This window comes from Alligator mississippiensis, chromosome 1, assembly GCF_030867095.1.
Source record: "Alligator mississippiensis isolate rAllMis1 chromosome 1, rAllMis1, whole genome shotgun sequence".
NCBI classification, from domain to species: domain Eukaryota; kingdom Metazoa; phylum Chordata; order Crocodylia; family Alligatoridae; genus Alligator; species Alligator mississippiensis.
In genome coordinates, this window is record NC_081824.1 from 70,498,019 (window position 1) to 70,521,413 (window position 23,395).

Genomic DNA, 23,395 nt, shown 5'->3' on the forward strand with positions numbered 1-23,395 from the left:
TGTATAGTGTGTATGTGCTTGAATTGGTAATAGGTGTGCATGTGCCTAGGCTGGTAATTTTGGATGTGCATTTGCCTGAGTTAGTTGTGTGTGTGCATGCGCCTAATTGAGTGTGTGTATGCACCTAATTGATTGTGTGTGTGTGCACCTAATTGATTTTTGTGTGTATATATGTGCAATTGTGTCATACCCTCCCATCTAACAGCACAATTTTGAGATCATGAGAGTTGATCTGGTACATGTCAAGTCAACACCAGAGGGTGACCAGGGCTGCATCAGACCTCACTCACCTGCCTGCCTCTGATCACCATGTCCACCTGGGCCTGAGGAACCTGGATTCTGCATCATACCCCACCTGCCTGGCCATGCCTCCCCCACCACCTCCCCCGCAACTTCCAGTGGACCAGATTGAGAGGCTCTTTGGGGCATATGTTTGAAACCCTTGGATAATAGGATTCAACTGCCTGTGATAAGAGACTGGATTTGATGATCCAGGAGGCCCCTTCCAGGCTTATTTTCCTTAGTTAAACAATGAATAAAAATGTTCTCAAATAAAAAAAAAAGATGAAAAGGTGGTATAAGCTCACTTGTTGATTTTTTCATAGCTTATAAAACCTACTTCCTCTTTCATCAAAATATGCTAAGTATGGTGAGATGAATGCTTTGCACTGATACATAAAACAGAATTTAAGATAGCTTAATAAGAATTTTGTAAGAGCAAAGAACACAGTTAAGCAGCTGTTCATCTGTACTTTTACAAACAGCATATATCTGTCCCTACCATATTACCTTACCATTGGTTCTGTCTGATTTCAGACCAGTCATGCATACATTTAAGTTAAGAGACCTTTGATATAGTATCTTGTCATTGTTTATAGTCTCCTCTGTTAATTCATATGCCTTGGCTGTTACCCGTTTTTGCACTCTTTCTCTATACCCATGATGCCTGTAAGCCTCGAAAAACTGGAAAAGCAGGAAAAAGAAAGTCTTAGAGAGGAATCATACTAAGGAGTCCTCCTGCAAACAGCTACTATTTTGCAAATATTTATTTTTCTCAGCTTAAGACCTCAGGGTATGTTTGATTTAAGGCACTGAAAGAGTAAGTCTAGCTGGTAGCAAACTTTTCTTTTTCCTGAACAAACAACCTCATGGATTAGAACCCTAAAAATGTTCACAGTATTAATCAGTAAAAAACTCCTTGTTAACTAGTTCAAGTGACTTCTGTCACTGGGGGAATCTAGCTAATAATTTTTGTGAAAAGTTTATCAGGAACTCTATGTAAACACGTTTATTTGGAAAGAAAGCAATTGTAATTTTAAGTAGTGGATTGTGCCAGCACCTCTTAAGAGTTAAAAACAGGGACAAACTGTTCTTGTAAGATTTGTGTGTTGAAATCTTTTTATGCAAAAACTGGTTCTATATACACAAATTGCCTTATGAATGCAAAGCAGCTATTGAGTCACCGATATACAATTCTTGTTTGCACAGGTATTAAACTTACAAATAGAATTATGATACATTTGACTGTACCAATGTGGGTATTGACAATCAATAGGTACATGTAAAAATACTGTGGGTACCTGTGTCACAAGCATACATAAAAAATTGGTTGGAAAGCCTTCATCCTATATTAAACAATATAACACCACTAAAGGATAAGCAGTAATCCAAGCATAAAAAGAATATAGTTGAAAACTGTAGAGTCATTTAGGGCAGTGCTTTTCAACCAGTGTGCCACAGCACACCAGTGTGCCATGAAGAGCTCCCTGGTGTGCCATAAAAATTTTGGAATGATGAGAAGAAAGTTCTCCAGTCACCTGGTGCTGTTGAATAAGCCACATCGATGGGATATTCACAGAGGACTCATGCATGTGTTAGCTATGAGGGAGAGAGAGAACCAGCTAAGCAGAAGGAAATTCATCTACTGTGCATGTGTTGGCTGTGGGGGATACACAGTTCATGAGCCTCTGAACAGCTGTGCCACGGGATTTTGCTGTGGCAATGAGCTACAATGAGCCCATAAGGATGGGAATGGAGAATGCCTTAATAGGTGTGCTGCAGCAAATTTTTATTAACTTACATTTTTATTAATGTAAGGCACCTGCTGAAGGCAGAAGCAGTGAGGGAACTGATCCTTTTTTCTGTGAAGCCTGCACACCTCTCCTGTGGTGGTGGTGATGGAGTGTGGGGTGAGCTGACAGCTGCATTGTTGAATTTGCAACATTGCAAACTCAGCTACATCCAGGTGTAGTTTAGTTTGCAACAATGCAAAGTCATTTAAAACCCCCAAAAGTCTTGCACACGTACACAATGACACTATTAAGCCACACAAAGTGACATCTTCGTCCTGTATACATGTTAATGGCATCACATGTACAAGCACCCCTTAAAATACACTTCAGGGAATGAAAGGTTTTGATCAAGGATCCTTTACTAGATCATGCCCTAGCAAAAGAATGCAAAATAGTTGGTTGCTTATTAGTACTTTGTTAATGTAAATTAGAGCTACATGAAAAAAAAAAAAAACTTTTGAAAACTGCAAGCAGAGCTTTACATAACTCTTTTGGCTCCACAGGATAGTCTACTTTGGCAAGGGGGAAAAAAACGGCTATAAAGAATGAAAGGATTCTGCTCAGACTAAGGCTTTTTGTAGTCCTGGGTTCAGGGTGGACAAGTCAATGGACCTGGCATGAGGATATCTCATTTGATATGAGCATAGAAGAGGCCAAACTCTACCCCTTCTAGAACCAGATGGAGGGCAGGATGGAGTATGGCCAGAATTTCTAAAACATGTGCAGGGGGCTGAACAACTCTTAGAAGTGCAGAGACTGGTAGAGTGACACAGGCAGCTTTAAGCTACCTTTGTCCCCAGCCCCATCTTACATCAAATGCATATCTTCTTTTATTATTTGTAAGCCATTGTAAATACATATTTTTATAAAATCCATTTCAGGGGGTTTTTAACACACCAGTTATATAAGCCAGTGTTTTTATTAATTTTGTCAAAATATGTCATGCATATTACCTTAAATTATGTTACCACAAAAATCAATGCACCATGGAAATAATAACTAACAAATCACAAATACCATCAGCTTACAATTCTCATTATTCTCATGATGCCCCCTGTGTTATAGTACAATATAGTGTTATAGCTGATAATAATCTAATGATCTGGATATGAGTCATTCAATCTTTGACGTTAGAATTAGGGACCTATCAAAATCATGATTTTGCAATTTTCATGGAAACCATGATTTCAAGTGGTCTCCACAAAAAAACATGCAGCCGCAAAGACAGAAAATGGCAGGAAGTCCTGGTGTCCTGAAGCATGGCGAGGGAAGGCAGAGGTAGGGAGTTGGGTTAGGATGGAGAAAATCAGAGGATTAGCTCCTAGTGTAGGTTCAGTCCAGGAGTCAGTCAGGTGCCAGTTAGGGAAGCAGAAGGATTTTGGCGCCAACTTTTAAAGTACCCACAGGCCTGCTCCTGCAGCATTCATGCTCCCGCCTGAGAAAGAGCAGAGATGAACACCAAGATGTTTTCTAAGATCACCAAATATATTTCAGCAGTGGACCATGCAGAAAAATATCCTGCATGGACCCTGCATGCAGATGAAGGCATGCTCTTCTGTATCACCTGCAGTCTAACTCTGGATGTGTCCAGGAAAACCAGAAATGATTGTCATTTGGAGTCCAAGGCACACATGAAGAGGAAGGCTACTGCAGAGGCTGAAGATTAGAGCAAGAAGTAAGCGTCTGTGTCCTCCCTGTCTAAAAGGACCACAGAAACCAGGTTGGCAAGGCAAGAGGCAGCATTTTCCTTCCTGGAGGTTTTTGCAGTGGCAAACAACCTACTGGAAAAGCTTGATCATCTGAAGTTAAGGGATTTCCTGAAACAAAACATGCCAAATGCTGGCAGTTTTCTGTGTGCCAATAAGCTTTGCCAGGACTGTCTCCTTGCAGTGATTGCTTCATATCTACAGTCTATGAAGACCACCTTGGCAGAGTATCATTCCTTTCCATTGTGGCTGATGAAGCCACTGACCCTCAGATTAACTATGTGCTGCACATTTCATTTGTACCAGGGATCTGGACTGACCAGGACCTGCCTGTGTTTCAAACTGAGCTAGCCCACCTCATGTCTGTCAATTTTTCTACCATGTTCCAAAGCATCGTGAAGGTAACTGTCATGTAGACTTTAACAAGATCTAAGCATTCCTGTTTAACAATGCCAGTACATGGCTTTCTCTGATACACTCCAAGAAATGCTGCCCAATGCTATTCATATCACTTGCAATACATGCGTTCCATCCTTCATAAGTGACATCTGGTGCACGCAGTTCCCCAAGGTGGATAGTTTGGTGTCTTCTTTCAAGAAAGCCTTCAAGCACTATCCAGGTTGTAAGATTCAGTACAGGGAGCCCATTGTCAGTCAAAGTGGGGGCTCACATGCCACTGTGTTGCAGCCACCAGAGCTTGTGCTCACAGTACTATCAGCAATTTGTGAGCAAGGATCTGGAAATCACAGCCAGCAGACAGTGCATGTTCAAGCTTCATGATCTCTTAGGGCAAGGCAAGATTCAAGATCAAGTGACCTTTGTGGCTGACAATCCAGTTCATGGAGCTCCTGATGTGGTTTGAAGGCTGGAAGGCTGTGATGCACCATGCACAAAACAAGGTGAAGAATTTGATAAGCTGGGTCAAAAGCAGGGCATTGCAAAAACTTTCGAGCTGTCATCACGAAAACCAGTGCAGAAAGGACCTGTTCCAGGCAACAGCTGTGAAGCTGAACCATTACTGCAGGTCCAACCCATCACTGCCAACATGGTTCAGACAACCAGCTGCCCCTTTCCTTAGCACTGTTAGCATTTTGGACCTCAACAAGGTGTCTTTGCTGAGTTTTGACCCTCAGTTACTGAAAGCAATCCCAGGATGAAGGACAGAGCATTACAATTAATGTATCGCTTATGTGAATTTTATCAAAGAGTGCTAGATGCCTGTGCCTGTGTTCTGGGACTCTGTCTGTGACCAGTTTCCACATCTTAATGCTCTGGCAAGATGCTGATTCACCATTCCCATGAACTCGGTGGATGCTGAGCATGCCATCCCTGTGTATGGACAAGTGTTTACCCCACAGAGACAGAGAATGTCTCCAGCCACTGTGCCTGGATGTAGCATGCTCTCATTTAATACACAGCATGAACTGCCAGTCTTAAGGTTAGCGTTCAATTTCAGTAAACTCCATTTTATAATGTCCTGTAATAAAGTGTATATAGTTGGTATTAATTACAATTCATGTTGTACATAGTATAGCTTTATTTTCATAAGATATTTCAGTTTACAGTTTAATTATGTACTTAAACGGTATTAATTAATAAAGTGTATATAGTTGATATTAATAAAGTGTATATAGTTGGTATTAGTTAATAAATTGTATATAGGTGGTATTCATTACAATTAATGGTGCACATTGCATTGTTTTAATAAGAGACGTCATTTTAGAGCTTAATTAGGTGCTTAGACTGCTCAATAATAATGCTTCAATTAATGGCTTCTGCAGGCTTAATCCCCTGATTAAGCCCATTAAAGACGTTAATTGATGCATTATTTTTAAGCAGTCTAAGCCGTGTTTAATGGCTTCTGTGGGATTGATCAAGCCTGTGGAAGCCATTAACTGTGGCTTAGCCTGCTTAATAATGCATCAATTAATAGCTTCCACAGACTTAATCAAGGGATTAAGCCTGTAGAAGTCATTAAATTATATGTTAATAAGCAAGCCCCAGTTTGGGGCCATTGGGCAATCTGAGGGTAGGGGCAGGACATACACTTGGACTGTGAAAATGGCACCAATCCCTGCAGGCAGCCACCTTGAATTCAGTAGATTCCTTATACTGTTTAATTTACATTACAATAGTCAACTCATCAGGTTAAACAATGCAGGTTTAATAGACAAGGCCCCTCAATCAGTGTCACCACTATTATTCACTACAGCACCTGTACTGACCCCATTTGGCTCTGAAAGCCATAAGTATTATTTTTCTTAGTTAAGAGTGATGTCATGCATCAAAGTCTTCAATTCCTTACATCTAAAAACTAAAGGAAGCACTAAGAAAGAGACAGGTGTATCAAGCCCTAAATGAACATACTTTCATAATTTCATAGTTGTTAGGGGCTGGAAGGGACCTTACTGATCATTAGGTCCAGCCCTTCTGCACATGGGCAGGGGAGTCTGCTGGGGTCAGGTGACCCCAGCAAGGTGAGTGTCAAGATACTTTTTGAAGATTGCCAGGGTGGGTGACTGTAACACCTCTGGAAGGAGCCTGTTCCAAACCCTCGGCACTCAACTTGTAAAGAAGTTTTTCCTTATGTCCAGTCTGAAGCAATCCTCAATCAGTTTGTGCCCATTGTTTCTTCTCCTCCCCTTGGGGGTCTTGGTGAATAGAGACTCCCCCAGGCTCTGATGTACGCCCCTAATATACTTATAGGCTGCCACTAAGGCCCCTTTGAGTCTTCTCCAGGCTGAACAGTCCCAAGTTTTTCAGCCTCTCCTCATATGACCTGGTCTCTAGGCCTCTAATCATGTGCGTGGCCCTCCTTTGGACTCTCTTGAGCTTCTCCACATCCTTCCTGAAGTGCAGTGGCCAGAACTGGTCACAGTATTCCAGCTGTAGTCCCACCAAGTCCCTCCTTCTAGTCCCACCAAGAAGCAAAGGTGTGTGGTTGGGGGGGGGGGGGGGCGGTGGAATTCAGCTGACCATTGGAGGGTGGGAGGGAAGTGCCAGGAGAGGGAGTGGAATCTTACCTGCTGTTGCTTTCTGCACTTGGGTAGCAGCTTCTACTGTAGCTGTGTGAGCTTGAGATACTGTAGCTGAGAGATTATCTCTCTGCCTGCTGGTGCAGCAGCCTTGTGAACACAGACTCCCAGAACTGCTTCTGCTGCCCCATTGGCTCCCCCTTCTTCCCCCCCCCCCCCGCCATATACTTCTTGGCACAGGGTTGTAATTCCCATAGCAAAACCTGGAGGAGAGGCATTGCATTCTATATACCTTGATCACCCCCCCCTCCACAGTGCATGGGGCTGGAGGTGGGGCTGGAGCTTCCTATGTCCAGGCAGTCATGGAATAGACTCCTGGGGGAAGGAGGAATCCATAGTGATGCCTCCTTTAAGTCTATGCCTGGGGCTGGTGCCCCCTTGCCCCACCTAGTTGAACTACTGTTTTACCCCCCAAAACACGCCAGTAACCTATGGGGTTGTTATGCCCATTTTAGACATGGGGAATTGTAGAACAGGCTAAACAAACAGGAAATCTGCAGTTGATCTAGGACAGTGGTTTTTAGAGTCAGGGCACTTCTCCAAAACTTGACAAAATTCAGTGGCAGCCCATTCAAAAAACTAATATAATTCTATTATGAATATTATAAATATTGTAATTCTACTATTAATTGATATGTTGTTAATTGATTCTATAATTATAATTATATTATATTCACTCCTTCAGGCTGCTGGTGGGAGTGCTCACCTTGTACTGCCTGGCCCAGCACATGTATGGTCTCAGTGCAACCTTGGACTCCGCATACATGTATCCAAGTCACTGCACTCTAGTTGAGTGCCACTGCACTCTAGTTGAGAATGACAGATCTATGATTACACTAACATCTTCTGATAATTAGACCATCCAACTTACTTTCATATAAATGTTAAAAAGCCTAAAATAGAATCCTGAATTCCTAACCTCAGATAGTTACTTACAGTAATTGAAATGGAAACTGTACAACATGAAAAAGAAAGAAGCCAGACTCAACAGTGACATATATTTTCTAAGCCTTTGCAAGAAACACAACTTCATTCCCCAAGGACTAAACATCTACAATCCCCTGACTACTACACACAACTCCAAATATGCTGCACAGCTATGCAGAAGAACTTCAGAGAAAATTAGAAATCATCTACTTCACCTACTCTATTCCAAAAGAGACCAACTCAGGAAGGAAATCGTCATACACTACAACAACTTAAAAGATAGAAATCCATGCATGTTCCCTGACAATATACAGCAGATACAAAGAGACTACTAAAAACTTTCTACAGCATTCATCCTACATAAAAAGAAGAAATGGGACAAATTACTCCAAGAACAGGCTCCCCAGCCACAAAACAACCATCAGAGGAACAACACCAACACCTTATGACCATCCAACCTCAGACTTGATGAAACTGCAAGCAGCAACCAACCCACAAATATTATCAATCTCTCCACACACACGCTTACCAAAACTGAGAAATCTGTCCTTTCTAAAGGCCTAAATTTCTGTCCAGAAAAATACCCTAATAAAATACTTCAATGTGGAGAACTAGAAGAATTCTTCCGACGCCTGCGCCTCAAAGAATATTTCCATGACCAAACTGAACCCACTCCCAACAACAACTCATCCTCTGACAACATTCAAGAAAAGATCAATGCCAAAAAACCCAAAAAACCATCAGATTGGACACCTCGCAGTGGACGAAACCCTAACCTTGACCGCTACATTGACTGCTTCAGGGAAAGAATGAACAATAAAATAATCAGCAACAGGCGCCACCACAACAACCTCTCTCTACCAGAGAAAAAGGCCACAGAATCTCTAAGATCTAACCACCAAATAGTAACAAAACCAGCAGATAAAGGGGGAGCCATAGTCATCCTAAACTGTGAAGACTACATAAAGGAAGCCAACAGACAGCTCTCTGACACCACCTACTACAAAGAAGTACAAGAAGATCCTACTCCCCTTTTCACCCCCCACAAATCGCACGCCGCTGGTTATAACATATCACCCCTCCCTTGAACCTATATGGAAAATCCTCAAAAAATTGCAACCCATACTAGACAGAGACCCTATTCTTAAAAAGATCTTCCCAGAGCCACCCATCTTAGCCTTCAAACAAGCACCGAACCTCGCCAACCTCATCACTAGAAGCAAACTTCCTCAAGCCCAGAACACACCAAAAGGATCCAGACCGTGCCAGGACAAGAAATGCAAAACCTGCCAACACATCTCCACCACCCCAACTATTACTACACCCCACAACAGAGCCATCAGCATCCCAGGATCTTACAGCTGCACCTCCAGAAATGTTATATACCTCACCCAATGCACCAAATGCCCTGTTGGAAGATATGTAGGAGAGACCAAACAACAACTGCGCACCAGAATGAACACACACCAGAAATCTATCAAAGACAGAAACACCCAATTACCGGTGGGGGCACATTTCTCATAGGAGGGCCACTCTGTCTTCAATCTCTCAGTCCTGATCCTCAAGGGAAACTTACACAACACTTCCCAGAGATGAGCCTATGAGCTCCATTTCATCAACCTCCTGGATGCTAGAGATCATGGACTAAACATAGAGATTGGATTTTTGATACATTACAATCTGCCTGGCAACTGACTCCCCAGTCCAGCCCCTGGCTTGTTTACTTTTCATTCCATCCAGGAAGAGCACACACCAACTGTTGAAACCTCTTTAGCCTGACGAAGAGTTTTTGAACCCAAAAGCTTGCTTAATAACTATTCTCCAACTATTCGGGTTGGTCTAATAAAAGATATCAAATTCACCCAAGGAACCTTGTCTGCTCATAACACAAACACACCCAACTGGGTTCCTCACAAAAGGCACTGGGAGAGACCAGACAACAACTGCGCGCTAGAATGAACGCACACCGGAAATCCATCGAAGACAGAAACACCCAATTACCGGTGGGGGCACATTTCTCATAGGAGGGCCACTCTGTCTTCAATCTCTCAGTCCTGATCCTCAAGGGAAACTTACACAACACTTCCCAGAGATGAGCCTATGAGCTCCATTTCATCAACCTCCTGGATGCTAGAGATCATGGACTAAACATAGAGATTGGATTTTTGATACATTACAATCTGCCTGGCAACTGACTCCCCAGTCCAGCCCCTGGCTTGTTTACTTTTCATTCCATCCAGGAAGAGCACACACCAACTGTTGAAACCTCTTTAGCCTGACGAAGAGTTTTTGAACCCAAAAGCTTGCTTAATAACTATTCTCCAACTATTCGGGTTGGTCTAATAAAAGATATCAAATTCACCCAAGGAACCTTGTCTGCTCATAACACAAACACACCCAACTGGGTTCCTCACAAAAGGCACTGGGAGAGACCAGACAACAACTGCGCGCTAGAATGAACGCACACCGGAAATCCATCGAAGACAGAAACACCCAATTACCGGTGGGGGCACATTTCTCACAGGAGGGCCACTCTCTCTCCAATCTCTCAGTCCTGATCCTCAAGGGAAATTTACACAACACATCCCAGAGATGAGCCTATGAGCTCCATTTCATCAACCTGCTGGATACTAGAGATCAGGGACTAAACATAGACATTGGATTTTTGATACATTACAATCTGCCTGGCAACTGACTCCCCAGCCCAGCCCAGCCCAGCCCCTGGCTTGTTTACTTTTCATTCCATCCAGGAAGAGCACGCAGCAACTGCTGCAGCGTCCTTAGCCTGACGAAGGGTTTTTGAACCCGAAAGCTTGCTTAATAACTATTCTCCAACCATTTGGGTTGGTCTAATAAAAGATATCAAATTCACCCAAGGAACCTTGTCTGCCTATAACCTCAGACAGTTACTTACAGTAATTGGAAGTCTTCTAGGCAAACTTCCACCAGAGGCATTCCCTCCACCTGCACCCACAAAGACTAGCCATGTGCTTAATGTCTCTGTGGGGGCCGAGGGGGATCCGGGAAAGGGTCAGCTGGGTTGTGGCCACAAACCTGGCACGTACAGATGGGTACTTTCGATCGCTGGAGTAGAATTAGGCACAAACGTGTACTGGTTCAAACAAAGATGGCTTTACTTACACTGTCGAGATGTACAGCGCAGGAAGAAAGTTAACTTCAAACTTCAGTTACAGTTTAACCGAGGAGCTCTGATTCGATGAGATATCTTTCTAAACACGAGCATGCAGGACATGGGGGGTACATCGGGGTCGGTCGGCGACGGGGAGTCGTCAGCGGTTGATCAGTCCGCCACGTTCACTCTGAGATGGGCGCAGAGTTCTCCAACTTGGCCGGAAACTGCTCCAACCTTTTATACGGCTAGCGAGGCAATTGCTAGTTGCCACGTAGGAATAATTTAAAACCGGCCAATAGTAATGTGTGAATTTGCATATGAGTGGCGGGAACCTTTCCACGCCGGGGTTCTCCACCGTGCTGAGAAATTCCCTCGTACAAAATCTCACCGTGCCTTGTGCTAGAAAGTTCCACTGTGCCGAGGCACTCAACCACTAAGCTCTGCTCTGACATGCCCCCTTGCTGATGGCACAGCTGGAAATTTAAGCACATGCACGTCATGTAAATCGTCAGGGGATTCATGAGGTAGCTGGCTATATACAAAAACATACAACGAAAAAAGTTTGTCCTCAACGGATTGAATCAAATAATAACCAATACAAACACAAACACACATAAGTACATTGGTTACAAAAAGTTCAATCACGAGGAGTTCGATAGGTGTCATGGCGAAGTCAGGTCTCTGCATCTTCTCCACCTCTCTCTCTGGGTCCGCCTCTGACACGTATCTCGAGCCTCGGACAAAACACTGCAAAGAAAAAATTCTTTGAACAGTTAATTAACTTATACTACAATATCTATAACAGCCAATCAGATTTTTCTCGCGGCTTCCCACTTTCTCCAAAGCACACGATACAGGTGCTCGGACACGACTCAGCTCTGGACGACTCTCACACACTCGCAGATGCACCGTCACGGATGACGATCCATGCACAGAAGCTGAGTGGTCTTGTCCATGCTCAGCGAGATGAGGACGTCCCGGAGTCGTCGTCTGACTCCCTTGGATACTGGAAACCTAGTTCATAGGCCAGTTGCCATTGGCCTGCGTCTCTCAGGATTCCTAGCTGCCGCTTCGTGAGCCTAGAATGATGCAGGAGAAATCCAAACATGATCCTCTCCTCTGGAGTTCTTTGCGGTGGTTGCCATGTTCGGTCCAAGTCGCTAGTGGTTCCCGTGTCTGACTTCATGAGGGCCTGTAACCTTGGGAGCTGTCGCAAAAGGTTACTCGCAGGTTGGCCAGCTAGTGGGTTGAGGAGGATTCGAAGGATGGTGGCGTTTCTTCCTCCATAAATTTCAACACAGGCTTCTACGCTGTTACTGGAACAGTTCCCGGGTTTCACAGGTGGCGGTGAGGCCACGGTCCTCGCTGCTGGGGCGGTGTCAGTCCCAACGCGTGCGCTCAGGAGTTCCAGGAACAATATGAGCTTCCTATTATTGCCAGTAGAATCTGTTCTGCACTGACCCTCGATAGACGGCCGTCATGCCACACGTGGGATTTGTGATCGACCTGGCCCACGACAAGCGCTGGAAGTGGAATGGGCCAATGAACATTGCACGTCACTAGGTCTATGTCGGTGGCGTGCCCTCCACTCCACGAGGCTTGTCGGGTTAGGAAACTAGCCTCTTCTAAGTCTAACAAGTTGGACCCGAATCCCACAACCAGATGTCCTAACCACACAGCTAGAGTCTCTTCAGGCTCTATCCTTGATTCTTTACACAGTTCCTGTAACTCGGTCCAAGTGCAGGCGCGATAGGTGGTGCGGACTGTACCCTGCACATTAGTCACTCGGCTGACTGGTGCTGCAGAACAAGCTGCTGTCAAAGCTGTTGCTGCATCTGGTAGGAGGAGCGGATGTAACCCTCCACTCGATGCCCCCTCCCCATGGTAAGGAGGCAGGGCTGCCAGGAGCGACTTCACCTCGGTGGGCGGGGTTGCTGGGCGGATTCCCGCTGATTCTCCCGAAGCTCCGCCCTTCTCTTCCGGGTTCTCCGGGCAGCTCGCTCCTTCTTCGGCGCCATCTGGAAGTGGCGTCGACTCGGGGCTTTTCTCTACTGCTGCTTCTTTAGCCGCATGACCAGCTGCAAGCAGCTGGGCCTCCAAATCTGCATTCTTCCGCAGCAGAGTTGTTACGGCGCCGAACAGTACACTTAACATTCTCCCCTTGTCCGTGGCACGTTCCTCCGCCTCTAGACCTTCACGAAGCTCGGAAAGAACCTCGCGGCCCTTCAACCCAAACGCTAGGGCTGGGTGACTGAACCAGTCAGTCAGTGTCACTTCTCCACCCTCCCGCACGAGTTGCGTACAGCGGGCAAACTCCTGGCTGAGGGTCGGGCTCACTTCGCTCGGTTCGAATCTGGAGAAGGATGCGGTGCCCCCTTCCTCCCGGGGCTTAAACAAGACCCACTCACTGCTCATCACACACCCGAACGCTCCAGGGTGTAAACGTGCGTCCCATTCTTCTGAATCTTCTGCCCCCTTCAGCGAAAGGTAGCCGCTGACGCACCTTTCACTTATTCCACCCGCCTGATGATAGGCGATGTGAGCGCCTAGTTCTGCGGCGTTCGACACGTGGAGTCTCCCACTACGCCGGGGCAGCCTCTAACTAATTCTGACTCCATCGGGTCTTCCCCAAATCCCAATCCTGATCCTGATCCTGTCCCCACTCTTGATCCTTATCCTGTTCGTGACGCCATGTGGGGGCTGAGAGGGATCCGGGAAAGGGTCGGCTGGGTTGTGGCCACAAACCCAGCACGTACAGATGGGTACTTTCGATCGCTGGAATAGAATTAGGCACAAACGTGTACTGGTTCAAACAAAGATGGCTTTACTTACACTGTCGAGATGTACAGCGCAGGAAGAGTGTTAACTTCAAACTTCAGTTACAGTTTAACCGAGGAGCTTTGATTCGACGAGATATCTTTCTAAACACGAGCATGCAGGACACGGGGGGTACATCGAGGTCGGTTGGCGATGGGGAGTCGTCAGCGGTTGATCAGTCCACCATGTTCACTCCGAGATGGGCGCGGAGTTCTCCAACTTGGGCAGAAACTGCTCCAACCTTTTATACGGCTAGTGAGGCAATTGCTAGTCGCCACGTAGGAATAATTTAAAACCGGCCAATAGTAATGTGTGAATTTGCATATGAGTGGCAGGAACCTTTCCACGCCGGGGTTCTCCACCGTGCCGAGAAATTCCCTCGTACAAAATCTCACCGTGCCTTGTGCTAGAAAGTTCCACTGTGCCGAGGCACTCAACCACTAAGCTCTGCTCTGACAGTCTCTAAAGAATTCACTTGAATGCTTTGAAGATTGCCATTTTACTCTATTTTCCACACTAAGAAAACAAACCAAGAAGGATTTTAAATGTTGTTATAAGTAATAAAATCAAAACATATCTTAAGATCCATAAAAGCAGGAAAACATGTGTAGGCCAACCAAATTGGGCTCAAACAGTGGAAAACTTTAGCAATACAATTTGCTGCCCTTTAAATTCATTTTTTTGTCTAGAGCAAGTTTAAGTGATGCTTTATTTCAACTGTTTTCTTTTAAAGTAACTGGAAATGATGGTTAGATTGCCATGCCATGATTAGAAATTTAGCAGCATGTGAAAGCAACCTAATATGGTTTCAATACTGTTTTGGCCCAACTTTCACCAGAGAATCTAGATAAGGAAGTTATAAAAATTAAGCACAGATTGTTGGGTGATGAACAGCTTAATCCTATACTTGCTAAACAATATTCTTAGTCATCTCAGTAACATTTGACTTTTGAAAGCTCCAGTGATTCAGTTCCTCAAGATATTCAGCAGAAACAACCTAGTTGGTGGTCCTTGCTATTACAGACTATTGTTTCAGTGTAGTCAAAAAGAACAAATTATGGTGATTTACTGCTGAGCTAGATTTCACTCTCTGGGCAAAATGCCATGATTTTGGGGTCAAGGCTATGCAGAGTGCACAAAATATATCCTTTTCAAACCAACAAGCAGCATCTGACTGTTAGTCTTTATGCATTATTGATTAGTCTTACTACTGGCTGTATCCCTTCAATTAAATACTACAAGCTATTAGAAACTAGATGGCAGGTAACAAAAACTACCTACCAAAAAGTGATAGTGTTGGGCTAAAGCTAGCCCCTTAGTGGTACTGAAAATCAGAACTGTGTGAGAGTAAGCAGCAATTATGTCTTTATATTCATGGGATCATGTTTCAAATAGTGTGCCTAGGTAGCAGATCACATTGGCTGGGATGGTCTAGTTGGGGATGGTCCTGCTTTGAGCAGGGGGTTGGATTCACTACATGACCTCCTGAGGTCCCTTCCAATCCTAAATTTCTATAATTGCATCTCCCTTGATAGATCACGCACTCCAGTCTCTTGAAACTGCAGGAGCTGCTCTTAAGATTCAATTGGTCTTCCAAAGTAGATACAAACTTGACCCATTGCACAGACTTGCTTCCAAAGGTCTTGCTTCCTGAGCACTAAAATCAGCTGGCTACACCTCTTGTTTTCCTAGGCCAGCCACTCCACCTGCTAGTGTGTAGGCATGACTGTGTGTTTCCATCAGAGTGAGAAAGGAGGACTGAAGAAACTTATCATTTCAGAAAAGGAACATCAACTTATACTGACTGGCTCTATAGTCTGTAAATTAGAAAGAAACTGACAGTAATCTCTGTCAGTAAGGAACAAATTAATAGCCTTCAGAGCCACAGAATCAAGTCTCCTTGGAAGCCAGATAAGTGACAGATTAATTCCTCTCTCTCCTCTCAATATTTTCCATGGGGAGATTAGATAGCTATCCACATAACAGGCAGCTATTCATAAACTATGCTTCGGTATGCACCCTGAAATTACTAGGACTCTATAATCCAACAGTTTTGGTTGGAACATTTTCCCACTGTAATTGCATTTACTAATTCTTTATATTAAAAGGGATCTTACTATAATAGTAGATAATGAGATACTAACCAGATTTTCAATTGCAATCCTTGTTTGACAGGAAATCAATATGATTAGATTAACATGGCTGCCATGTTACATAGCCAGTACTGGCAAACTCTCTCCAGTAAAAAGGAATTAGGTTATATGCTGCAATTAAAAAGGAGTCTGAGCACTTTATTCAAGTACTTGAAAACAAAAACCAGAATTGTACTGCACTCTAGTCAGTCTGCCACATTGACAAATAAAAACATTCAGTGTTACCTACCATAACTCCTAAAATAATTAGCATCACAAGGCTCCCCTAGCTTTCTGAGTGGAAAGAACTAGGAGTAAAAAGGGGAAAAATGATTGTGTGAAATTACTAATATTTATAGAACAATTCTTAATACAGTTTATTTTAATGTTCTAAAATCATAATATCACTGCATAGTTATGTGCATTGAATGAGCTGTGCAAACATTAATATTTGGGTATAGTTTCAGTACTAGGTCAGAGAGCAGAGGACTAAAATCACAAGCCTTACTTCTCACAGCATCTGGGTTTTTTTGAGGGGTATCACATCCAAAGGCCCTTCCAGATAGACACTACCATGACTATTAACCACTATAAGATTACAGAAGGAGGTGGTTTTGTCTCCAGTAGTTTCAGAAAAGTACAGCTCAGGTTGGCATACTACAACTCAGTATGTAAAATTGGTTATGCACCAACACTGCAAAATATTTTAATCCTGTTCCTCTTATAGTCTTAGTTTCTAGTGGTAGCTATTGCTAAGTATTTGCATATCATAGCTTATGTCAAAGCAGGTAAATTATTCTTCAGGAATGGTATAGAATTTTGCATAATAGAACATCAAGAATACCAAAGATAGAAGAAAGAAACTCTTTGCAACTAGAAAAATTAATGAGATAAAGCTATACAAAGTCAAAATACTATTAGAAACAGTAGATGTGACACAACCTTACCACATGCAGTGAGGCAAATTCAACACTGGTGAAAATAGATCAACTTCATGTAAAATTACACCTGTTATTCCTGTATTTGGCACATACAAATATTTCTGTTTTCTATCTAACAGAGTGCATCCTTCACACTCAACAATTTTCCCAATGAATTTACTTTATTTCTGATCATACTGTGGAACAATCAGCAACTTGATCCTAATTTCCTACCTTTGATTTATTCTTCAAAATTATTTATCTATTTTTTCACTATGTTTTGAATAAGTTCTCAATGCATCAAACCCAGACAGCTATACTGAGTGTTCATTGAATTACTGTACTGACTGTACAGAGTTAAACTTGTCAGAAGAGTCATATGGCATTGCTCCTCTTCACTGATTGGAAGTCCCCAGCCCTTTCCTGCATGAATAGTGTCATGAGTCAAAATTATAAATTGGTTTCCAGAAATAATCATTAACACCTTCACTCTTTAAAAAAGCAGCTCACACTAATAAAAGTTGAATAGGAATCATAACAGAAAGAAACTCTAAAAGAGATATAAGGCATAAGCATACCCAAAGCAAATGTGTAGAAAAAAATGCAAAGAATGGCACTTTTAAAAAAAGTTTTAATTTAGCTTTAAATTTCTAGCCTGGTGTGTCTCTACTTCTTCTTCCCCCATCTTAGAAAATATCTAATATCACCACATGGGAAGCACATGGAAATTGTTTCTCTGGGTAAAAGAAACTTAGCATGTGTATGAAAAACGATTATAAAATCTGTAGGAAATTACCAACAAATCGCAGATGAGTTTACAAAAAGGGCCATAATAGATACCACTGAACACCATAAATTAAATATTGCTTCATGAAGACTGAGAATAAAGAAATAAGGAGCATAATATGGTAAACAGACTAGTGGGAGAAAAGACTTAGATAAGGAAGATGAGAAACACATTTCTGATTGTTGCATTATTCATTGCACAGAAAGATTTGAAGTTCATTAGAAGTACAACTACAAGAGCTGTGATCCAAAAGATAAAATTAAAATAAAGTTAGAGAGAAGAGACAGAAGTATTTGCAGAATGAAACATTATACAGGTTTGACCTTTGGATTTGTACAGCTGTTAGCATTTAAGTAGAAGATTGTCTATGTACACTAAAATGTTCTAATGACCTAAATGGGGGGAAAAATCCAAGAAATTTTTATTTGAAGCTAGATCTTATGTGGTGGATAAGACTGAAGATATTTTGATCAAATTGCTGTGCCTTTTAGAACTTTTGGCATAATTTAGTAGAATGTTGTTACTCCATTATTTTTTTTAACTTTCTCAGCAACATTTGGGAAAATGAAGAAAGAATGTTGGTAGCATGTTGAAAAATGTTGGTTCCACTAAAAACTTCAGTTTCTCCAGTACTCTGAAATGCAATCCAGAAGAGGGACACAAACACGAGAGTAGCATCTTCAGGATGGTGATGGGTCAAAGCATGGAAGGTTGTATATCCCCACAAGTTTATTACAGCAGACACTTTGGCCATTCTATAAGAACAAAAAAGGTGGTGTGCTCATCTGCAACCCATATGACAGTGATAATTTTCAAAGCTGTCAGGCTGTTATAGATAGGACTGAAATAGCTGGCCCACCCATATGTTGAACCACAAATAAATCTTTCACAGCTTGTAGTTTCTTAGAAATGGAGCTAAATGGACCCTTAGAGTGCATCCAGATGAGCATTCGTGTGCCTGTTGCAGTGTCTCAAAACAGTTTGAGATGCCACAAGAGGCTACCTGGGAATGGAAAAATGTTCCCTGTGCTGCATGTTTGCAGCGTCAGCTCAAAAATTGATACCTGGAAATCCAAGTATTAAAAAAAAAAAACCTGCAGAAAAATGCAGGGCACGGCACAGTCCAGAAACATGCCCTGAGACAACTGGAGGCCCTGAGTGTCTTTATGGTGCCCCTGCTGCCCCAGCATTCTGCCTCAGCATGATGGTCAAAAAGGAGTGGGGCAAGGCTTCAGCGTGACCTGGAACTGGGCGCTGTCCCTGGTAAGTTAGCAGGGATATGGTGGGGGGGGGGGCGTTGTGGGGCGGGGGGATATGGGAGGGACCTGGAGTGTCAGGGAGGGGCTTAAGGGAGGGCCATCACATACCGGCCCCCCCCCCCAACACTCACCCTCTGCAGCTCTGGCAGCAGCAGCCAGCTGGGCAGGTGGGGCCATGGTCTGGCTTCAGGCACAGCCCCACAGGGGCTCAGCACTGCTTGACCTGGGATGTGTACATGCTGAATAGACCCAACCTGACCTGGCTTGGCCCAGCCCACCCCACTAGGCAGGAGTGGGTGGGAGGGCAGGCATGTGGCAGTCTCCCCCTCAAATCCCCCCACAATACCACCCCCACAAACCCACCCACAGACCCACCCACAAACCCCATACAACCACCCACAAACACACAAATACCCCACAACCACCCACACACCCCACATCCCCCCACCCCACACACCCACCCACAAACCCCACATCCACCCATGAACTCCCCACATACCCCCCCACACACCCCTCCATACCCCTTCCCACCCCCCACCTGCAAATCCTACATCCCCCCAACATCTCACACCCTGCATGCCCAGCTGCCAAACAGGCCGGGACCTGCTGACAGGAGCTGTGGTTTCAGGGGCATCTGTCCCCACATCCTGGTTAGCAAAGGGGTCAGGGGGAGCTCTGATTTTTCTTTGATAAAAAAACAAAAGCAAACACCAAAGCATGTAGATATTTAGAACTTATGTTATTATGATAATAGGGGCACTGGTAGGCTTCTAAATTTCTTTAAAGTTGTAAATATATCAATAAAACATTGCCCAACTGATAGATAGATAGATAGATAGATAGATAGATAGATAGATAGATAGATAGATAGATAGATAGATAGATAGATAGATAGATAGATAGATAATGGCATTTTGTTTTAATCGTGGAAGAGCATGGATTTGGGGGTATTTTAAAGAGTGAATTTGGGATTTTTTTTCCAGAAAATCTGTAATTTTAAAACAGGGAACAGCAGGATCCCTGCTAGTGAGGCAACTGGCAGGACCTAGGCAGAGGAGCCTGCCCAGGGCTGGCACCAGGGACCCAGCTGGAGGACTAATGAGTTGGCTGGCCTCCTGGCCATTTCAAGCCAGGAGCACATGCTTTGACAATTCAAAGCAGGCCACCACAGTGAACACATCTTTGAGGATATAGCTGCCAGATAGAAGAGCAGGGCCAAAAATAGCAGCAGTGCCCCACAAAGGCCAGCTGTGCAGCCACAGCCCAATTACAATTAGCCCAGAGGAGCAAACAGCTCTGCTACAGTGCCCATGCCACAGCCCAGGTGGTCAAGCAGTCCCCTTCCAGCTCTGACAGGTGTGCAGCCATGGGGCCACAGGTTCAAGTGGGGATGTTGTCACAGGTGGCAGCAGGTCACAGCCAGGCAGCAGTCCCCACTACCAGACTGCTGCAGTGGGTAGAGGGTGCAGAGGCCACTCTAAGTCAGGGCTACTGCAGCAGTCCAGCTGACACAGGGGGCTAGTGTCCCCCTATGTCAACTGGTCAGGACTCAGAAGCTCCTGTCTATTTGTAACACTCATACCACCTACCTGGCTAACTAATAACCCCATGTGGGGCTAATGAATGAGTGGTACAACTAAATTCTTGGGACAGGTAATGAAAAAAAAAAACAGGACAGAAGTGTCATGTGGATCAAAGGGTCAAAATGTGAAAATAAGTGTGCCTGAGGGGGACACCAAGAAGAGCCCCTCAGGCTGCACCCACTGGTCCTGAAAGGCATCCAAGGAGCTGGTGAATGCAGCCCAATGAGCTCTGCCCAGAAACATTCATGGACAAATGACAGAAAAGCAGCCTCACAGTCCCTGGGCACCTTCCCGGCCACAGCCTCCTCCTTCCTGGTCATGCACAGGACCCACTTGGCCAGGGCCAGGAAGAGGATAACCAGGAGATCCCAGGACTTGTTGAAGCCATGGATGGGGTGCCCAAAAATAAAATGGCAGGGGGTGAAGTTCAACCAGAACCTCAGGAGGAGGTTCTGGAGGTGGAGATACAGTGGCTGCAGCCTGGTACACTCAAGTCTCATGTGCACCAGGGTCTTCCTTTGCCCACAGAAGAGGCAGAAGACCGGAGTGTCTATGAAGCTCACCACAGACACGCCTGTGGCAGTGGCTCCATGGAGAAGCCACCAGCTGAGGTCTCCAGTGGCTTGTGAGATAAGGGTTAAGTAGAGGCTCAGCCACTAAGGTGCTCCAGCTGTGCCTTCACTGAGCAGGTCCCACCACTTGGTGTCTGGACAGAACTCAAGGGTGACATGATGGATCATGCAGTGCACGGGTGTGTAGGGGTGGCAGCGATGGACGGTGGAAAAGTGGACCAGTTTGGTGTACTCCAGCTGGCTCAGGTGGCAGAGCGGGGAGTGCCGTGAAGCTGGGTGAGGCAGAACAAACTCTGGTGGGCTGGAAGACATGGGGGACAGGGACCACTGCCATGCAGAATCTGGTCAACAAAGGCAAGGGTGTCAGGAGGTAGGGCAGATTTCACCTCCTGGACCAGATGGCAGGTTTCATGTGTCATGGGTAGACCCATGTGCTGAACCCACTCCTGCCTATCATAATCCAGGAGGTCTCTGATATGGGTGTGTTGCAGGGGACTAAGGTGCCTGCTCCTTTAAGAGCATAAACAGCCTAGGGAGAGGGCCCCAAGAGCCAGACAGAAGCCCACAGGTGTATGTTACAAGCATATGAGTAAATTAAACAAGCTAATGAGTAAATTAGCCTGTACCTGAATCCAGCCAGCTGACCAGAAGAGGCAGGGCCCTGGGTGTATATAAACACCAGGGCTGGGACTAGAGCCTTAGTTCTCTGGCAGCAGCTAAGGGGAAGGAGTCTCCAGGGAAGAATTGCCCAGGGACTGCCTGATATACTGCATACTGGGCTAATGTGGCTCCAGGAGCTCAATGGGTACCCTAGCCTACAAGGCACTTAGTGCTGGGGGAAGTTTGACTTTTTAAAGGGGCAGAGCACACCCTGAACCACTTATATTATGTTATAGCCCAGGGGCTCATATTTAAGTTGCTATTTATAAATACCGGTGGATTGGGCTGAGGCTATTGGGGAAAGAGGAGGCCTCATTGGGGGCCCACCACAGTGTGGGAACCCTAGCGCCAGAAAAGGGCACAGCGACAAGGGGGTGAGCAGAGCCTAGTGCCAGCATGAGGCACAGAGACAGGGCTGTGGAGAGCCCAGTGCCAGCGTGGGGCACAGAGACAGGGCTACAGAGAGACAAAGGGCCAAGCTATAGCAAGGCCCAGCAAAGACAATGTAAATACCATCTGTGAGATTTAGGGCATGGTAAAGGGGTGGATTTGGAGCCACACATCTATCCCATAAGACTGAGGGTGCCCTATGAGGCAACCATTTTGTGCAGAACCCAAAAGGGGTCCCAAAATCCACAGGGTTCAGTGGGGCCCATCAGGACCGAGTCCAAACAAACTCAAGGGCAGCCTCCAAATTTATGATAATCACCAATGAGACATGGCAGGTGAGAAAAAGAGTGCCCGCTGGGCAAGATTAGCATGGTCACAGAGCCCTAGGGGCATCACAGTCATCCCTGGGGACCCCATCCCATGACAGGGTTACACCAGCCAAGGTGAAGTCTGGGCCGAGGACATCCCAGAAGGCCTGATAGAACTCCGTGATCAGCCCATCATTGTCTGGCACCTTGTGGAGGCACCAGGTGGAGGGTGGTTGAAAACTCGGCCAGAGTGAGAGAAGCCTCCAGCCAGTCCCAGTCACTCATGCTGGCCTTCGGGAATCCTTCCCAGAAGGTCTGATAGGCTTCGGTGTTGGTCAGATCCATGGAGAAGAGTTCTTTGTAGAAGGCCCGTACATGCTGGATCCAGTGTCTTGGTCTTGGCGGGGGCGGGGCGGGAAGGGGAGTAGTCCTACATGTCAGAGGGCTCCAGCTGCACCCGGGCCTTCCTCTTGACTTTGCACCTAGAGGGTACTTGCAGTCCACTCAGTCATTGGGTGGTCCTGAGGTGGACAGGCTCCAGAAGGAGAAGGTGGGTGGGTGGGTGGATGGGTGGGGCAGCTACAGTGGGGGCATGACTAGTGGGGGCCCCTTCTCCCTCTTTCCCCTTGGCTGCTGCTGCTCTCCCTGGGACCCTGCCAAACTTGGTTTGGGGGCAGGGTCCCCTGAGCTCACAGGGGGACTGGATGATGTGGCTCGGATGCTAGGGAGGCCTGAGGGGGGAGCGGCACAGGAGGCAGAGGCACCCTTCTTGCCAGTGGGACCCATGGATACCCTCTTCTAATGGCCCATGGGCCACTCATGACACAAGTGCCCCAGGGTGTGGCACCAGAAGCATCACAGGTCCCCCAGTGTATAGAAAACCCTCGCCAGGGCCCCCTGAAAAAGAATAGCAAGGCACCCCTCAACCTTGAGCCATGCTCCTGCCACCAACTGAATCATAACCTGGCAACAGAAGGAGCACATATGGCAGAGGCCAAGGTCTTGGCACCCCAGCAAGAAGGCCACCACCAGGGAGATAACTCTCCCTCGGGTTTGGAGCTAGGGAAGTAGAACCCAATTAGTGATGTAGGGAA